The sequence below is a fragment of the Sminthopsis crassicaudata genome, chromosome 3 (genome assembly GCF_048593235.1).
Source record: "Sminthopsis crassicaudata isolate SCR6 chromosome 3, ASM4859323v1, whole genome shotgun sequence".
Classification (NCBI taxonomy): domain Eukaryota; kingdom Metazoa; phylum Chordata; class Mammalia; order Dasyuromorphia; family Dasyuridae; genus Sminthopsis; species Sminthopsis crassicaudata.
Genome location: NC_133619.1, coordinates 467471971 through 467491218, shown reverse-complemented (window position 1 = coordinate 467491218; position 19248 = coordinate 467471971).

Genomic DNA, 19248 nt, shown 5'->3' with positions numbered 1-19248 from the left:
TGGAAGGCATTTGACAGGTGTTTTTTAAAGGCAACATCAGGGTCAAAGAGGGACATAATGTGAGTTAGGAAGGATTTTTAACGTCTTCTCAAGTCATATCACCTAAGCATCTGTTTCACTTATACTGCTGTTCCTGCCCAAGAAAGAATGAAGAGCTAACATTATCCTTCAAAATCAAGCCAACTTAATTTATTCAGCACAAGACATTTACTGACATTCTTTTAGTTATTAACAACCCACCTACAAAGAGGGAACACTAAATACCATTATCATCAAAGACCCTTTACCTTATATCTCAGGTAAAAGGAAAGGGATTACTTAAGATGTTTCCAGATATTCATTGGTTTATTCCTGTATATTCATAACAGGTTTCTGCTTTTTCATGAGATCATGCTAATGCTTCTTCCTGGGAGTATGTATATGTTCATGAGAGAGAAGAAGAGGAAGGGATTGGAAGAAATGTCATAATAAAGCGTATCTAACAATTGGTTGCTTAGGTTTTTGCAGCCAGTGGGACCCATGCTGACTCATTTACAGGAAACAAATCATTGGCTCTGACAGGTAACTTTTCAGTGACTAATATCTAAAGAAATATCAAAATAACAGATCAAAATGAGCATTATTTTATGATAATAATTAAGAACATAATTTTTGAAGCATTTCTTGCTTGTATTACATTCTTTTGGTTGGGTTGATTTGATTTAATTGCCATTGTTATTTTGTGTTTCATTCCTTTCTTCCCTGTTTCAGATGCTCAACTTGAGACATTTACTATGAGGACTGATTTAACTAGCTTTCTTTCCTCTAAACTAGGTCGACCTGATAGCAATCTTTTATATGGCACATTTAGGCTTGTCTCCTTCATATTCCTTTATTTTAAGATGAGATTACTAAATACTCTCCATATTTCACTACCACCCATCTGTAACTGTTGGATAAATGTACTTTGTCATTATGATTTGAATACTTATCTCAGAATAACTAAAAAAAAAAATCATTGATCTAAGATTCATGAGAACCTTAGCCAGCCCTTCACTGAACACCGGAGTCAAAAATTGAAAGTAACATCCTATATGTGCCAAAATATTCATTTCAATACTTATCTTAAAAAAAGTAGATACCCATTGATTAGACTAGAGAATGAATGAATGAATCACTTTAAAATGTAATGGAATAATATCACACTGTAAGAAATCATATAAGAAATTTGGGGGAAATGGAAAAATCAATAATGAATTGATGCTGAACAAATTAAGCAGAATCAAGAGAACAATAATTATAGTGGCCATAATACTATAAAGGAAGCAATATTCAGAGACATTCACACTCAGTTAACTGCTATGATTGGTCTTGACTCCAGAGGATTGATACTTACACATTCATTCTCCCAGAAGATGAGGGGTTCATTATAGGTGCAGAATGAGGCATATTATGTCATATGTGATCAGTGTGTTGTTTCTGCATGGCTACACTTTTTGTTATCTAGAAAGATTATATGGGGGATTGGGGGATATTAGTATTGAAAAATAACAGAAATATGTCAATTCTCACTCAAGACAAATTTCTAAAAGCATGTATGCCTTATCCATTGCCTCTTTAAGAGAGCCCTCTCCATCAAAGCAGTGAGGTGGAAGTAGACAAAAGCATCAGCTCCAAGGGTCAGGAAGACAAGTTCAAAACTGGCTTCAGACATGATACTTAATAGCTATGTGATCCCTGGCAAGTCACTTAACCTCTGTTTGCCTGTTTTCTCAACTATAAAATTACTTTAGTAACAATATCTATTTTCCAATGTTATAGTGAGGATAAAATGGTATAATATTTGAAAAGCACTTAGCACATCCTAGGAACCATATAAATGTCTATTTCCTTCCACTTAACCCTATTTATCAAAACTTACTATTCTAAATCATAGCCATATCCTGGATATTGATGCATTTAGAGCTCTTAATTCCCAGTCATCCAGATGATCCTCTAACTTTGTGGGTATGAAGAGAATCCAGTTATAAAATGTATACCACTTAAAATCCAGTTTCCAAAAAAAAAAAATCCAAGGAGGTACTTTAGATAGATTTCAGCTTTCTTACCTTAAAGCCTCCCATATCTGTAGATAGATTCCTTTTTGTGAAGATAGGTAGGAAAGAAGAAGAAAGAATTATTACTTCTATGCATTAAAGCAGTGGAATCTTCTTTCAAAGAACATTAAAATCCAGTAGAAAAAAAAAGAAAATATTGAAGCTGGAGTCACAGTTCCTGGTTCATAGCCTACCTTTTACACTTAATTTCTGTCAGACCTCAGGCAAGTTATATAATCTCACTAGCTCTTGGTTTTCTCATCTTAAAAAGGAGGGAATTGTAACCAGAAAGGCTTATAGACTTTTGTCCAACTTTAAATCTATAACCTAATGGATGAATTTTGGGAGTGTGAATTTCCTTAAGTTCCTCTTTATGGCTCTAAATCTAGTTTGCCCTGGTCTTGCAATGCACATTCCTCTAGGAGTATGAAAATAGAACACAATTCAGGCCTACCATTAGGTCTAAATTCAAATTAAAATTCAAATTATTAAAAATTTAATGCTCCATTAAAGATGAATTTCTACTATGATTCTAAGGCCAATGTCCTTTCCTAAAAATCTCTCTTGTGAGAACTACTCAGTATGATATAGGAGTTATATACTTAGAGTAACATGCAAAAAGTCATTTGCCCTCTGCTTGAAGGCCATAAGGAGCCCACCCTTCCCCAGGCAGCCCATTTAACTGTTAGATACCTCTAATTATTCAGCAATTTTTCCTGACATTAACCGAACTTTACCTTTTTTGCAGCTTCTACCTAGTCCTTTTGGGGCTGGAGAAAAAAGCAATTTTAGCTTCTCAACGTGACAATACTTCAAATACTTGTCTCCCCTGAGTCATTTCCTCCCCAATCTAAGTTGTCCCAGTTTCCTTAACTGATTCTCATGTGACATGAATTCAAGACCCTTTATCATCCTTGTTGTCCTTCTCCTGGTAATTTTCCAACTTAACAATAGCTTTCTTAACCGATGAAGCTGAAAACTGAATATAATACTCTAGAGAAGTCTGATGAGGGCAGTCCAGTTGCACTATCACCATCTTTTCCTGGAAGCTATATTTCCTGGCAGCTATGCAGCTAGGTAGTACAGTGTATAGAGTGCCAGACCTGGAGTTAGAAGATTTATCAAATCTGGCCTCAGACACTTACTAGCTATGTGACCTTGGGAAGTCCCTTAACTCTGTCTCAGTTTTCTCATTTACAAAAAGATCTGAATAAGGAAATAGTAATTAAGTCTAATATCTTTGTCAATAAAACCCCAAAATCATGAAGTGTCAGATACCACTAAAATGTCTAAATAGCAACAACAAAAATGTCCCTCTTAATGGTGAGAAATATTATATTAGCTCTTTTGGCTACCACATTACACTCCTTGATCTAATAATGCACTAAAATTAGCTTTTTTTTTTTTTAAAGAAAAGAAATGATCTATTCATGCTTCTCCATAGATCTTTAGATTGATAGAGAACTCAAAGTGTCCTTCAGACAATAATGGTGAATTTAATGGAAGGCTGGTTTATATGATCCTACTCTCTTAGTGGCCACTCATGAGATTTGGAGGGGAAGGGGGTAAAGGGATAGGAATCCTTCAAAACTGATCAAGGTAAGCAGCATAATTTTTTTGTGATCCTTTCTGAAATAAATGTTTTCACCAGGAAGGGGCAGAAATATCAGATAGAACATGAGCAATGGGGTATACATAATATACATTGCATGGACTAAAGGCTATCATTACCTCAGTTAGTCTTCCATCCTTCTAGAAAATACCCATAGTTAAAAGGATCAATTTGTCTCTTTTTATTAGCTCTTAATGATAACAAGAATTCTCATATATGAAGCATTTTAAAGATCACAAAGTGCTTTTTTCAGGACAAGTCTATGAGATATGGATTATGTGTAGCATTATAACATTTAAAACACAAGGAAACTGAGCCTCAGAAACATTGAATAACTTGCCCATAAGTCACACAACTAGTATATATAGTAAGTAAAATTTTCCAAGACATAAGAGTTTCTGGGTAAATTATAATCAATTCTATCAACTGCCCTCAGTTTTGTTGAGGACAATAAGTATTCCACAAAGAGGGATCTTTTGTCCTCTTGACTAGACATTTAACTTGTGGAACCTTTGGAAAAGGGTGAAAATCAGGTCTGATTGGTTAATAGTAATGAGAGAATGATCATTATAATGAGAGGTATTTATAATAATGAAAGTCTGGGGAACATGATCCTGATCACCCAGTCCTAGTCAAAGAGACTTTATCCCTATCACCTCATCTAGGGTCACCTGTACAAAAAGGGAAACCCACTTTTTATTCAGATCTGTCTGAGCAAAATACAATGGACTGGAATCAATCAATTCACTTAAACTAAAATTCCTTTACCATTTGAACAGATCTGAGTTTTCCCTTTCATTATCAGCCTTTTACTTCAAAGGCTGCCTGAATATTCTACAGGGGCTGATTTCTGAATGAGGAAGTAGAAATGGGGAAAAAAACCTTAGTCCTAATTTCATATTGGTTATTCACATGAGAGAAAAATAATTATTTCTATCATATCTATTGGAGTTGGAGCTCAAACACAAGTCTCACTTTAAATCCAGTATTTTGTTTTGTTTATAAAAGTATGCTGTTTTTTCGTATTACATGTCTTTTTCTCTCTATCCTTATCTATCTCCTTGCACTAATATATGTTATAAAGCAATCCTAAAAAGCTATTATACCTACAGAATAAGCTGAAATCTGAGAGTATAGGAAAAAATAATGACCTACCAAATCTAACAAATCACTTGCAATAATTGGAAGATGTTTGGCTTCTTTGGTGATTATGTGTACATATCAGTGTGTGTGTGTGTGTGTGTGTGTGTGTGTGTGTGTGTGTGTGTGTGTGTGTGTGTGTATGTGTGTGTGTGTGTGTTTGTTTAGAATTATCTCCTTCTAGAAGAATATGGGAGTTGCCATAGGATTGGAGAAGAACAAATGACCCAATTTTCAAAAATGAAAAGGAGAGTTTTTTAAGTAAAATCATTGAATTTGGCTTCTATTTCTGGTAAAATTCTAGGACACATTATTGCAGGGCTTAAATGTAAGCTCTTAGAAAGGGAAGCAGTGATCAGTAAAAGCCAGCATGACTTTATCAAGTACAATGATGTCAGACTCACCTTGTGTCACCCAGTGCTGTAGGTAGCTTAATAAGACCAGAAGTTGCAGAAAAGATGTCACCAACATCGGTGGAGGGAATTTTCTTTGTATTCCCTTTGCTTTAAACATAGAAGGAACTTAACACATATACCTCACTTTGCTCCTTTATAAAAGGTGATCATGGAGGGGTGAGAAATGTTCAATGGTTCTGAATATGGCACAATCTCAGATTTTTTTAAAAAATATATTGATTGGTTTTGGAGAATCTTTTAATCTCTTCTTTTTAAAAAAATTATTATTTTTTAATCAAATGACTCCCTGGGAGAGAGGAAAGGAATGGAATATAGGTAATATAAAAACAAACAAAAAATAAATAAATAAAATCTAGTTTTAGAAAAGGAGCTTAATAAGGATTTGTCAAAATAATAAATCACTAACAATCATGTACTGTCTTAAGTTTACAATACATTATGAAAATGTTATTAAGTCTGATGCTTGCAGTAAGCCTGTGATATAGGTAACATAAATATTTTTTCCTCTGTTTACAAATAAGTAAGTTGAGGCTCAGAGTATAAAATGACTTATCTGTAGTCCTACAGCTAATATTAGAAAAAGAATTTGAAACTGTCTCCTGATACCAGGTTGAGCCCTCTTTTTCCTGAATCAGAGTACTTCTTATTAGGTTTTTTATAAAGCATGTAAAATTTTAAAAATTTATATTCATTATCTAGTTTGTTGCACAATACTCTTGTAATATCAGAAGTACAAGTATAACACAAGGAAGACAACTCCTCATTAGGTCTCCCCCCCTCCCCCAACCAAGGCAAATCACTCATTATCATACAGCACACATCTCTAACACTGGCTTTTTTTTTTTATTCTCACAGGAAAAATATACTTTCAAAAGAAAGACACCTTAATAATAGAAAAAAAAAATTATAGAGTATCCTGAGTGTCCTTGATGTTCCTAATTCTCCTATGAAGATTTTGTGTTCCAAACTAGTTATTTTTGAAGAGTAAAATATCTGCCTAAGAATGTCTACAAGTGTTATGACAATCAGAAAAACAATTTTTCCATTCTTGTGTGGGAATTATATGATTTATACATTTTTATAATAATATATCCTTTCTAGGTCAGAAAAAGTAATTACTGACATAGAATTCTTGGATACCAATTGAATGAACTTTTTAAGGGTGTTTTTTCAAACCCATACCTGAGTAGGACTTTCCTCCATAACATCTTTGCAAAGTATTATTTCTAGTTTCAGGAAAAATGAACTTATTTTTTTCAGTTTTTCATTCTACTTATTTTATTTCAAATTTTAAGTGTTCAAAGTCTCTTCAATTCTTCAACTCCTCCATCTATTGAGAAAGAAATATAATATCTAACACACATACATATATAGTCATGCAAAATATATTTCTATATTTGTTACATTGCATTAAAAAACAAGAAAAAAAAAGATATATATATTTCAAATTATACACAGAATTCCTCAGTTCTTTTCCTGATGGTATATAGCATTTTCATCATGGCTCCTTGGAAATATAGTGAATTATTCATTTATTCATCAGAGTAATTAAATTTTTCACAATTGATCATCATAATATAATTTTGCTGTTGCTATGTTAAATTTTCTCCTAGTTCTGTTTATTTCTATTTTGTATCAGCTCCTATATAAGTTTTCACAGGTAATACTGAAACCATCCTATTCTTCGTTTCCTATAGCACAATAGTATTCCATTACAACCACATACCACAATCTGTTTGGTCATTCCCCAACTAATGGGTGTCACCTCAATTTCCAATTCTTGCCACCACAAAAAGAAAGCTGATGTTAATATTTTTACATAAGGATTCTTTTTTTCTTTTTGTTTGATTTCTTTGAGATATAGAACTAATACTGGTATTACTGAGTTAAAGGATATGCAGTTTTACAGCACTATAGTTATAGTCACAAATTATTCTCCATAATGGTCAAACCAGTTCACAGATCCACCAATAGAATTAGTGTAATAATTTTTCCACATTTCCTCCAGCATTTGTCATTTTCTATTTCTTTCATTTTAGGCATTATAAGGGGTTTGAGATAATATCTCAGACTTGTTTTAATTTGTATTTTTCTAATAACTAAAGATTTAGAGAATTTTTTTCTATATTACTTGATATTTTTTATTTCTTTCTCTGAAAGCTACCTATTTATATTCTTTGTCCATTTTTCAACTAGTAAATGACTCAGATTTTTTTATAATTTTGATTCTCTATAATTTGTAATATTAGAGAAATTAGATCTTTACTAGAGAAACTTGCTGCAATCCCCTCTTCCCCATCCTCAGATATATCTTCTAAGTTTGGTTATGTAGGTCTTTATTTGTTCAAAAGAATTTCAATTTTATGTAATCAAATCTATTCATTTTATCTTCTATGATCCTCTTTATTTTGTCTTTGATCACATACTCTTTCTTTATCCATAGCTCTGAAAGGTTATTTTTATCATTTTCTCCTTATTTGCTTACCATAATATCACCTTTTAGGCCTAAATCATTCATCCATTTTAAGCATATTCTGGAAAAGTATGAGATATTGATTTATATGTAGTTTCTGCCAAATTGCTTTCTAGCTTGCCCACCAGTTTTTGCAAAATAGCTCATTTTTAGGCAGTTTTTCCTTCTTTCTAACTAAAAGTCATAAAAACAATTACATTGTTATTGTTCAGTTGCACAATTATGAAAAAAAACATAAAATCAATAAGCTTCTAATATGAAATTGAATAAATCTTGCTTTAAGAGTAGTACATATTTTTTAATTTATGTAAATCACCTCCCAACCCTACCTAGATCTTCATCTGATACTGAAATGCTAAGGCTTCACCTATCTGAGTTTTAGTTTTTGAGTTATTTGTGATCTTTTTTTGATAATATGTCCTATAAAGTATCATTTTCTACAGGAAACCTCCATTACATTGTGGCACAATATGTAATTCTTCCTACTGGAGGAATCTAAAGCTACTGATGTCTTGAATTTGGGAATTTTGGGTTGCAGTAGGCCCAAAGCTGATCAGATATCTACACTAAGCACAATATTAAAAAGAAGATTCCTGGGATCTAGGATCTACAAGGATGGCTAAGGCGGGAACGAACAAATCTAATATGGGAAAAAATGGGGAACCTAAAACTACTATACTAATCTGAATTGGAATCAGAATTGGAATGTGTGGCAGTTGTATTTTTAGTCCAGACAAAATAGGGAGACTCAGTCTTGAAAAGAAAGAAAGAAAAAGAAAGAAAGAAAGAAAGAAAGAAAGAAAGAAAGAAAGAAAGAAAGAAAGAAAGAAAGAAAGAAAGAAAGAAAGAAAGAAAGAAAGAAAGAAAGAAAGAAAGAAAGAAAGAAAGAAAGAAAGAAAGAAAGAAAGAAAGAAAGAAAGAAAGAAAGAAAGAAAGAAAGAAAGAAAGAAAGAAAGAAAGAAAGAAAGAAAGAAAGAAAGAAAGAAAGAAAAAGATGAGGGAGGGGAAAGACGGACACAGAATTGGAGGGGTAGAGAGGGAAAGGAAGAGGGGGAGTAAAAAGGAAGGGGAAAGGAAGAGAAGAAAATGAAGGCAGATTAGTTATTTTCTGAAGGTCACAGAACTGATTAAGAACAGAGCCAGCATCTCCAAATCACTAGTCTAGAATATTAAAAACAAACAAAACAGCACCCCATTTGCTTAAATTGACCCCATGCTTACATAGGGGAAAACTCAAATGCATTTTACTAGCCTATATAGAAGTGATTGTTTTTGAATAATTGTAATTGTGATTTATATTTGATAGAGTTCCTGCTTGGCAATAACACAGTGGGCTCCTCTGATTTCACTGTGTTATAGTTACTAATGGGTGTTGTTTATCATAGTTGTGCATTTTTTCCACCATTCTAAGCTTCCTTGTGTATTTCTAACATAAACCCTCTGTTTTTAAGTGTTCATACTCTACTCATAAAAATTGTTTAAATTCAAGACATTTAAGCACATAGGATGTCAGAAAAGAGAAAGGACTTTTACCCCCCCCCCAAAAAAAAAAAAAAAAAACATTTACTGCATTTGCAAAGTCTTGTCAAAATGAATAACAGAGGTTCACTGACCAGGCATGCTTTCATGAATATGAAATTGGATTTTAAAAATGGGACTGGAAGAAGTATATGGTCCAGATCTGGGATATCAGTGATATGTAACTTTATATGGCTTGTATGATATGATATTATCTTTATATTATATATATATATATTACATTATGTTGTATATATATTACACATATACATATAAATATACATATATTACATAATACATATATGTATTATATGTTTTCTAAGTTCACCAATGACCTTTTTTTTTTTTTTTTTTTTTTCCCTGAGGCTGGGGTTAAGTGACTTGCCCAGGGTCACAGAGCTAGGAAGTGTTAAGTGTCTGAGATCAGATTTTGAACTCTGGTCCTCCTGATTTCAAGGCTGGTGCTCTATCCACTGCGCCACCTAGCTGCCTCCACCATTAAAAGCAAAGTACTTTTGGTCTGTCCTTATCATCCTTCACATTTCAGCAGCCTTTGAAAGTGCAGACCAATTAGTGCCTACTCTTCCCCTTGCTGTACTTCCCTATCATGGTCCTTGGATCTGCCACTCTTACTAATTCTTCTCTACCTACTTTGATGGTTTCTTCTTCACCACCTCTTTAAGTCCCCTCAAACAAATTGTTTGACCAGGCATAATGTCCAGTCATTGCTACTGCTGCTCTTGCTCTCCACCATGGATAGCTCCTCCCCAGGGCAGGCAATATCTGTCAGATTGAAGTCTATGATGCTGAGGTTATACTTATAGGTAGGCAGGTCATAGGGCAGTTCCTGTAAGCTGATGGGACTTCAATTTATGTTAATGACTAACACTTATGCAGTACTTCCCTTTAAACAGTTAGATGAAGCAGTTCAAGGATTATTAACTGCTTTTTACATTTGAGGGAAATGAAGCTTATAATCACATGATTAGTGAATGACCGAAGTAAGAGCTGAATACAGTTTTTCTGACTTAGTGACAGTTTTCTTTCCATTATCTTACTTTATATTTCATATTATGTAAACACTAGTTTCAGGCATAAAGAATTTTTCTCAGGATGTTACAATTAGTTTCTAATGCAGTACTTAGAAAGTAAATTCAAATGAACTTTATCTAATAATGATAATAATACATTTCATAAGAATGCATTGTGAAATTTTATATGTATTAATCTCTATATAAGAGAGAAAAAAATGAAAACCATGGTTAGTCATCTTAAAATGTGGTTTCAACTCTATTCACCAACTGTCATGGACAATGCCTGATTCCTGAGTTATTCAACTGCTAATAAAAGAAAGTATCCATATTATATAAAGGATATCCAACAAGAATACACTATCTCTCCATATGAAGACAAAGTGCCCGGTTAGCACAAAAAGCATGGTCAATACTGCAATCTTGGAACATCCATCAAGTCTGAAGGGACTGATCTACATAAATGTGATGTAGCTTAACCCAAAACAAAGCACTGAAAATGCTTAGATGGACTTTAATCAGTTCCACAAGCACAAAGGTTTGGTCCTGGCCTTACTGTTAATTTTTATTAGACCTACACATACAAGTTTCCGCAACCCGGTGAGTATGCTCTTAAAACTTAACCTAAGTTTTAGAAAATGCACTCAAAGAATGTATGATGCAAATTTATTAAAAATGAGAATAATTGAAATGAATATAGAAAAGCTAATGACTCAGTCTATATACACCAACACTGAAGAAATTAATAAATTATTTAAAGTACAGGCATTTTATGAAATGTCATCACACAAGTAAAGTAATTGCTCTTCCTAAAGTGGATGATACTAACTATCTAAAGGAATACTTTAAGGAGTCATGTTCAGAGCTCTGTATAAAAACTCATACAATTGAAAAATAAATAAATAACCAATGAAAGTACAGGTCTTATAAAAATTATTAAAACAAGAACTTAAGCTACTGAAAATATATTATTTCCTGGGAATCCAATAACAATTTTTCATTTACTTCCCATACACTCTTTAGAAGTTAAAAAAAAAAATCAATGTTTCATTACTTGAAGACCTTGTGAAGCACTAAGAATATTTTTCTATTTTTGACACCTCATTAAGATTATTTAACAACTAAGTAATCTATTTGTCTTTCTGGTGCTGAAGTTGAGATATTCTTCAAAATAAAATCTAGCAGTTTCAGAGAAAAAGCCTATAATGAGTGTCAATATCTGTCATTGAAAAGTATGGAGAAAAATATAAGCATAAATAGTTTAAGCCAAATCGATAGAAAGTAGTTTGAAAACTAAATAGCTATCTTCTAATGTTCCCATTTCAATATAGTGAAAATATAAACTAATTATTCTTTTAGAATATGGATATTAAAATAATGCTGCATTTTAGTAATTAAGTATTGATGTTAAATATTTTCAGTCATAGCTCAAACTAAAGTTCATTTATTTATTCATACAATGTATCTTGCCTTTTGCAGATTAATATCATCTAATCTCTATTAGGCCCTTATTGCTGTATGAAAATTATCTCCTTCTTTATTAACTGATTCAATTATACTCCCTGCAGTGGTTGTTCTAAAACTTCTTTTTTTTTTTCTCATCAAAACCCTTGACACTGCTTTTTTCCTCCTCTAAATCAAGGCCCTTGCTATCTACTTTTTCAGATAATTGAAGCCAGCCACCATGAGTTGCCTCCAGATCTGCAAAATCCTCTATGCCATATCCCTACTCTTTGTTATTCCTATATCTTACACATAGATGGCCCTTCTCTTTGGCCTAGACAAGATCCTCTCTGTGTGCCATTGATTTTATCCCTTCCTAACTCTATTAAGACTTTGTCCTGGAATCATCCTTTTTTTTCTTTCTCATCTTTGGAGTTTATTGCCTACTTCTTCACTTCCAAGAAAGATAACTTGGTCTCTCTGATCTTTATGAAACTTTCACTTGACTCTCTCTGAACTTTACAACTCCTTCAATAAGCTCTTCTCCATTTCATAGTCAAACTGTTAAAAAAAATTATTATTGTTGTTTATTTCCAAGATTACCAACAATGTCTTAACAGCTAAATTCCATGATTTTTTTCTCAGTGATGATTCAACTTGTCTTTGACAATTTTTTTTAGTACTGTTTACCCCCTACTCTTCTTATAGTCTTTCTTCTACTAATTTCTTCTTCTATCTATTAGAGCTCTTTTTCCCTGCCTGATTTTCTAGATTATCACTTATCTCCTGCCAACTGAGCTTGTATATCCCCTATCCTGGTCCCTATTCTTTACATTTTCTCAGTGATTTTAGCCATTGCTGTGGAGCCAATGATCATTTGCTCAAATCTATCTAACCCTCATTTGTCTCCTTAACTCCCAATCATTGTCGCTAAATGTCTTATAGATATTTAACACTTGGAAGTTCTATTGACCTTACAAACTCACCATAATAAAAAAAATAGAAAACCAAAAAACTCATTATTTTTCTCCCCCCCAACAGTTGATTCTGTTTGTTATTACTATTAATCTAGTCAACCTTTTCTATATTTTTTCTCTCTATTTCTATCTCTTGCTATTCCTTTATTCACATCTGTTTGTCTCTGTCACTCACACACACACACACATACTTCTACTTTCGAAATATCTCTTATGTCATGTTCCCTTTTCTACTCAAATTGCCAAAGCTTCATTTCTGGCCCTTATCACTCTCACATAAAATAGTCTTCTAATTGTAATTGCTCTTTCTAGTCCTTCCTCCCAATAATCATCTACTTCTTTTTAATTCCCAAAATAATTTCTGTAAAGAATGATGTAATTCTATATTAATACCATGCTCAAGAATCTTCCATGGTTCTCTGTTATCTCTAAAATCTGACTTTTAAAGTCCTCTAAAATCATCCAAGACATGTAATTAGATACTGCCTTATTTATTTATTTAGATCGTTTTGGACTAGATGAAAGAGGAGATTCTTTGTATCAGTTGTTACCTAGCCTTAATCACTGAATGGATGTCAACTGTCAGTCAAACTTAACACCTAGCTTAAAAAAGCCAAAGTTCTTCCCATTTCATCCAGGGCCATATCCAGTTGTGTGGATCTATAGTTAGTCACTGGACTCAGATAGATCTGGAGGGGAAAGTGAAGCAGGTCACCTTGCACAACCCTCCCTCAAATCCAATTTACTTGCATGATGGCATCACTTCCATGATGTCATGGTTCTCTTCAAGAACAAAGAATAACAACAACAGTGTTACTTAAATTATAAAATTCCACCTATATCCATGGCATTCTATAGCACCAGAAAGTTTATAGAGATGTGGTTCTTGGTTTTATGGGTTTGTTTGGTTTTTTTTTTTAGTATATTAGTCTAGTATCAAAATTGTTAAATACACATAGTCAACAAACAACACAAATAGATCCATGATATTGTGTTTTCCCTTGGTTCATGGACATTGGACAATGAATATGATTGGTTTTAATTTTATTGATCTTCTCCTAAGGTCTGATTCTAATAACTCAGTGTGACCTAAAGATGACCCTAATAATTGAAAGGGATCCCTTGGATCCTCCTCTCTTCTTCCTAACTTATTGCAATATGCTGACAGTAGATCTCCCTGACTCTCTCTACTCCAATTTATCCTCCTCTCAGCTGTTGAATTGATCTTCTAAAAACCTAGATCTGATTATGTCACCCTCCTGCCACATTCTCTAAAGTACAGTAACTCTGTAGTACCTCCAGGATTAAAAACAAAATTCTACTTGATATTCATAGATTTTTATAATTTGGTCCCCTGCTATCTTTCCAATCTTCTTAAAACTTGTCCCTACATATTCTATAATCCACTCACAATGATGTCCTATCTGTTCTTCATACTAGATTTTGAGCATTTTCACTCACTGTTCCTCATGTCTGGAATACTCATGTCTACCTCTCTGATTCTGTTTTCAAGTCCCAGCTAAAAAATTCTATATTCTACAAGAAGCATTTTCCAATTATCTTTAATGTTATTGCCTTTTCTCTATTGATTATCTGTATTTTATCCTGTATTTTTCTAGTTTGTATAAAGTAGTTTGCATGCTGTCTCCACTAGATTATGAATTCTTTGAAAATAAAGATTTTTTTATCTTTCATTGTGTTCCAAGCACTTAGTTCCCAGCATGACACATAATAAATATAATGAAATAATAAATAAAAGTTTTCTGACTGACTTACTGACTCACAAAGCAGTTTTGGCATTTCCTTCCAAGCTGGAGAGGTTTGAAGCTTGGTAACTGATCCTACATTTATTAATAAAAGATAAAACTTGGCTAAATTCAATAGAAGAACATCACCAATAGGATCACCATAAAACATATTTACTTTTACTGTCATAGCTAATCATTTAACTATCTAATAAGCAGATAGGGATGGCAATATGAAACAAACAACTTAACTGATAAAAGATTGGGTCACTCAAGATTTGGAGAGATTCAACTACATGAAATAGGCGATAATGTAAATCTAATATCCTACACAAACAGCATGTCAATTTATTTCAGGACAAGATAGGATAGGATGGGAGGATGTTGACTTCCTTTGAGAGCCTTGGGCACAGTTTTTAGGTTATGCTGAGGCTGAGGCTGGAGAGATTCAATGCCAAGATTAGCTGAAGGGACCCCAAAACTCTGAAGAAGAGATTCTCCTTGAACTCTGTATCTGTGGGGACCCCACCTGAAGACAAGCAGCTTTAATCTGTTATCTAGGTAGGGCTGATTCAGTCCTGATCTAAAGAATTCCAACTCTATTGAAGTGAAGATCTTCTATTTGATTCTAGCTCAAGCTGAAATCCAGCTTGTAGGTAAAAAGACAACTTGGAACTCCACCCACTATCCCCCTTGGTTTGTAGTTAACGACTTCTATTATTAAAAAGAACCAATTTGGGGCTCAATCCTTGCAGAGGACCTAAGATGTCATGGAATCTCTCTTACTGGCATAGCAAGCCTCTGCTCACTGGAATAATATTCTCTTCCAGTGCTATCCTCTCTTTATCCTCACCTATTTCCCTAATGAGATTTTATGCCTCTCTGTCAGGATTTCTAACCTTACTTCCCAATGCCTATAATAAACCTCTTTTATCAATCTAGGTTTTTGAGTCTGTAAATTTCTTTACAGAGAATCTTTTTGCTGCCATAAGAGGATTCCCCAAAACTCTTTACCCTCGTGCTGAATCCCAGGGGGCTATAGGGGAACCAAATCTTTCCATTTGATTCCCTGAATCCCAAACCTGCCATTAGACCTTATCATTTAACTCTCTAACCACCAGGAACCCTAATCTCATTTTGGTTCCCTAAATCTAGACCTCATCATTTGGTTTCCTGAAAGAAGGGAACCCTAAAACCTAAACCTCATCATATCCATGGTAATCTATTCATGGGGAGAAAGGCAAGAATTCTGACAAAGGAAATCCAGGATTTATCACTAAGGAATTCCAGTGACAACACGAAGGAGAAATATACAGGACTCTTCTTACTCCACATCCATTTTTCCATATTTCTGAGAATGTCACATGGCACTGTTTCAGAAACAGTCCCTCTTTAAAATTAAGTTGGAATATTCATCACAGACTGAATTGCAGTTAGATTCACAGATTAGAATTTCAGAGCCTGAAGGAACAGTCAGGATGGGCTTGTCCACTCTAATTTGCAGAAGATGCCTAAAGAGGATTAATTGAGAGAAGAGACTGATTGACTTGAGGTTCAGAGAGATTAAGTGACTTGTTCAGTGTCACATAGCTAGCAAATGACAATTTGCCATCCAGTGCTCTGTCCCTATGCTACTTTCAATGAGTGTCTGGCCCACACTCAGAGTCCTCAGATGGTATCTCTTCACAGAGGTTGAAGAACCTTCTGAGAGAACTGGAATAATCTAGGACAAAAGTAACTTTGAGAAACATTGGACTACGTGTGGTCCTTCTGCATCTGGTTTTCAGTCAGCTGATCATGTGTTGAGAAATAGCCTTTTTGAGAGCCTTCAGATAAATTTTAAAAGGTTAGTCAGCCACAAACTTGGACTTTAGCTACTATGCTCACAGTTTGACTCTCTTACTCAAAAAATCAAGTCAGAGATATAAGGAGAGAAGCTTCATGTTCTTCTCCTCACAGATGCTTTGCACCTCAGGAAACAGCTCTTGGTCCTAGATCTCTGCATTCGTCCTTTTCCATTTTAGCTGAAGGAGACTGGAGCATCTGATCTAGTGAACTTCAAAAAATTAGTAGTAGCTTCTGTAACTCAACATGGGATATGGTTTTTACAGCCAATTGAGCAACAATGTCCTAGGAAACAAAAAAGTGACCTTTGGGGCCCCAGCCTAGTAAGGAAACAAGAATTTATCTAGTAGTACGAGGTTGTGAATCTATTGCAACTAATACTGTGCAAAACTGAACTACTCCCTCAGAAAGAAAGGATTAGAGAGGAGAATATATCCCAAGAGTACTTGAAGAAATATTGTATTCTTTCTTTCTTCTGTTATGCCCTGAATAAAATTATTATAACCCCCCCTTTTTTTTTCCTTGCCATTAGAACTGGGAAATTAAGTCAGGAAAAATCTTGAAGCTCTGGCCACTTTACATTTCATTGTATCATAAAATCCACGTGCATCATCTCAATCCTTGCTGAGATTATTCCCCCTCCATTGAGTATTGCCTCTTGTTGCCTTGCTGCCTCCTGCCCTCAATCTTCTTATCTTGACTCTTATCCTGTCAGGACAAAATTATGATCCTTTCTTGGAATTATGGCTTGTCCACTCACCCAGTATCCTCATCCCCCTTATCTGCCTTTGTTTCCCCTATAAGTTCCCTAGTGAAATATAAAGGTTGCTGGCTTCAGTTCATCAGGGCCGGAATGATATTTGGATATGAGTCCCATCCATGTTGGCTAACCTAAACTCTTCACAATTAAAAGATTAAAAATGAATCTATCTACCTCAGTTTCTTTGTTGTAACACTTCAAAGTAAATATTCCTTTGTAAATGCTAATCAATATTGAGTAGTTAAAGGGTGCTAGTCCCTGACACTTAACAAAGAAAAGAACAGGCAGAGGTAGCTCAAATTTTAGCAAAAAAGACAAAAGAAATCTGAAATACCTCCACAACCTGGCACCCCGAGGAGCAGATATAGCCAAGCCTGGCTCTGGGAGAGTGAACCAGAAGGTACATTCTAGAGAACCTCCTATCATCAAACTAAAATTTAGATACAGTTAGACATGTGTTCAGAGGACAAACAGTGAGGTGGAGTTCACTGAAGTCATGTATTCCAGGGCAGAATGGGTCCCAGATCATTTAAAAATAACAGCATCCTGCAGTGTAATTATATGATCAAGGACTGACAGAATAATTAGTCTTTCTAGTATCAGAAGGTAACAACTTTTGTAAATTTAATTAGAGCATGCTCTGGTGTTTGTAATACGCAGCAAAGGTGCTAAACAAACTAATTGTTAGCACTTTAAGATGACAGAACCCTAGGAAGCTAATATCGATGAGCTGTGTTCCTCACTTAGTTAGCAGCAGGGGGGTAAAGGGAAAAATCAGCACAATTTATACTGGAATTATTGAACATTATTTTAGAGACCAGCCCAGACAAAGGGTCTCTTTTTTAGGCGTCCATGTATTAGAAAACAGAAAGCCCATCAGCTCTTATTTGTATTTTCCTTTCAATCTAATTTAGGATCTGAACTGGAAGCTAACATGTCTCTCAGGACATATACCAGTCCAAATATTATCTTGTCAAAAATCCCCAATTTTTCTTGTAGTTCTCGAGCACACCTCATCCTGATCATGGACCACGTTGACAAATAAATACCTTCTAGGTCCTTTGGCCTCTCCACAGAAGTCCTCAGGGGCAAATGTTAGGAGGAGGGCAAACCTCTGAAAATAAGAGCAGCATTTATGGTGGTGCAGTGAATAGAAGAGGAGCCCTGGAGTCGGGGATACTCATCTTCCTGAATTCAAGTCCACCCTCAGACACTTACTTGATGAACAAATCACTTAACCCTGTTTGCCTCAGTCTTCTTCTAAGGAGGAAAAGGAAATGGAAAATCATTCCATTATCTCTACCAAAAAATCCTAAATGGGGTCACAAAGAGTTGGATACAACTAAAAATGACTGAACAACAAAAGGGCTTGCTGTTTAGAAAAAGGCACCCTCTCTAATACCCTCAACCCAGTCACCTTCTTCACTCCCACAAAATATAACAGCTACTCAAGTAAAAAGTATTATCACTGTCAATATTTTTTATTTAGCATGGAAAGCTCATTTGAATTTTCTTCAAAGGGATAAATCAGAGCAGTCAAGATGTTCCAGTTGAGATCTTGTCTCAAAGTTCCATACAATTATACAAGTTCTGTTGAGGTCATTATTTACTGCCAAGTTTTTACAATCATAAATTTACTGAATTTTTAACTTGGGGAAAAAAAACTCTTTAGAGATAACATAGCCTAATATATATATACATGTGTGTGTGTGTGTGTGTGTGTATATATATATACACACACACATGTATATATATACATGTGTGTGTATATATATATACATGTGTGTGTATGTGTATATATATATATACATATATATATATTTTAAGAGATGGAGAAAGTCAAGCTTATCTTTTCACATTTGGACCAAATATTTATTTTACTGAGTACTATTATATTTCAGTACTCCTTATACCAATGCTCTTTTACTTCCCCTTCCAGCAATTATAATGTTCATACAACAAACCAGCAATTATAATGTTCATACAACAAAGGGGTAAAATCTTTCACTTTAACCTTTTTTACAGAATTACAAGTTAAGTTTTTATCTCAGTTTTCTCATGTGTAAAATAAAGGGTAGGGACAGAGCATAGGACATCTAGATAGCACAGGGGATAGAGTGCCTGACCTGGAGGCAAAAAGATTTTAGTGAAAATATGGCTTCAAATTCCAATGGTCTTATGAAGGCAACAGCACACAGAGAGAGGACTGTGGG